Here is a 2,099-nt window from a genome sequence, read left to right as displayed (position 1 = left end):
ACAATGCAAAAATTAGCTAGGTGTGGTGGTGTGGTCCCAGTTACTTGTGAGACTGAGGTAGGAGGATCACCTGAGCCTGGGGAGGTTAAGGCTGCAGTGAGCTGTGATCAGACCACTGCACTCTAGCTAGGAAGACAGAGTGAGACCCTGTCTCAAAAAAAAGGTAGGGGGAGGGGGCAGTGATTAGCGTTTAAATGTTATGTTATGCCTACTTAACTGTTTGAAGTCACACACAAAAGTCTTATTTAGTGAAATCACGTATTTTATGATTTCATTTATATGAAATGTCCCAAATGGGCAAATTCATAGGAAGTAAGTAAATACTTGCCGGGAAATGGGAGAGGAAATGGGGAGTAGGGCCAGTGATTCTGGGGCTTCTTTCTGGGGTGATGAAAATGTTCTGGAATTAAATAGTGGTGATGGCTGTACAGCCTTGTGAATACTATACTAAAACCCACTAAATTCTGCGTTTATCTAAATGGGTGAATTTATGGTGTATAAATTACATCTCAATAAAAATTAATAAAAAGGAGTGGTGTGAGGAATTGGGAAAACATAAACACACACATATATATACATATATACACACACACACACATATACACATACATATATGCGCCTTAACCCTAATCAGTTCCCTTTGTCCTTTCTGCAACAAAGTTATACCTTATACTATAAGGTATATAGTCCAGATCTATCTGTATCTCTCTCTCTATATATACATATATATATACACACACACACATATATATCTCTCTCTCTGTATCTTTCCAGAAAAATATGCAAAATGGCTTGGTGAATTTTCTTTTTGATTTTAACACTTCAACTTTTTTTTGGCTAGTCATGGTAACTCACACCTGTAATCCCAGCACTTTGGGAGGCCGAGGTGGGTGGATCACTGTAACCCAGGAATTCAAGACCAGCTTGGGCAACATATTGAGACCCCTTCTTTACAAAAAATACAGGTTTGGTGGCACGTGCCTGTAGTTCCAGCTACTTGAGAAGCTGAGGCAGGAGGATCGCTTGAGCCTGGGAGGCAGAAGTTGCAGTGAGCCGAGATTGCACCACTGCACTCCAGCCTCGGTGAGAGTCAAACCTTGTTTCAAAAAATATATATATATATACATTTTTTTCTTTGCTTTCTTCCTTTTTTTTTTTTTTAAAGACAGGGTCTCACTCTTTCACCCTGTCACCCCCCAGGTTGGGGTGTAACAGCTCAACCTCAGCTCACTGCAACCTCCCAGGTTCAAGTGATACTCCCAACTCAGCCTACCAAGTACATAGGACTACAGGTGCACACCACCACGCCTGGCTAATTTTTGTATATTTTTTGTAGAGATGGGGGTTTTGTCAGGTTGCCTGAACTCCTGGGCTCAAGCGATCCACCCAGCTCAGCCTCCCAAAGTGCTGGGATTACAGGTGTGAGCCATTGCACCTGGCCAGTTTTTTCCTTTTACTGTGTCTGTGGTTCAACAATTTCCTTTTTTCCTCGTTCTCTACGGACTTTCTACTTCATTTGGACTCTGCTTAGATTGGCCTAGTTTTCTCTTTAGTCAAATCTTCAGGAACCAATTTATTAAAATTAAAAATGATCTAACAAGCTTTATTTTTATTATTGTTAAAAATCCTCATTTTGAGGAACACAACCACAAAGTAAAGAACAATACTTAATAATAAAATTTAAAAAACATGGCTCCAGGCCATCTGGATGCCTTAACTTGGGCTCAGGGGCCTGACACTGATGAGTCTTCTTTATTCTCCTCTGATGCCCTTTTGTGGGAATGAATCTGTTTTGGAAGAAAACACAATTAAGATTATCCATCACAACAACCACTATCTCCAAATCTGTATTCATTCCTTTTATTCATTTTAAGTCTCATCTACCTGGTGAGATAAGATTTTTGAAGACAGGAATTGTATGCTGTTCAACAGAGCTTTGATTCTTCCACAGTTCAGTCATCCTTGCTATCTTGCAGGGGACTGGTTCTAGGATACCGCCCCCACACCATACCAGAATCTGTGGATGCTCAATCCCTTACATATAATGGTGCAGTATTTGCATATAACCAACATACATCCCCCCATATACTTTACTTACT

General features: G+C 40.4%; 1 long non-coding RNA gene across 1 annotated transcript in view; it reads right to left on the bottom strand.

The window, feature by feature from the left end:
- Positions 1-1,651: 1,651 nt before the first annotated feature.
- LOC105534186 overlaps positions 1,652-2,099 on the bottom strand; it is a 10,316-nt gene continuing 9,868 nt past the window's right edge. The window contains exon 2 of the long non-coding RNA XR_001005226.1: positions 1,652-2,097. This is a non-coding gene — a long non-coding RNA (uncharacterized LOC105534186). The remainder of the gene's footprint in view (positions 2,098-2,099) is intronic.

Source organism: Mandrillus leucophaeus, unplaced genomic scaffold, assembly GCF_000951045.1.
Source record: "Mandrillus leucophaeus isolate KB7577 unplaced genomic scaffold, Mleu.le_1.0 Scaffold1310, whole genome shotgun sequence".
NCBI classification, from domain to species: Eukaryota; Metazoa; Chordata; class Mammalia; order Primates; family Cercopithecidae; genus Mandrillus; species Mandrillus leucophaeus.
Note: the sequence above shows the minus strand (reverse complement) of the source record. Positions and strands in the feature narration are given on the sequence as shown.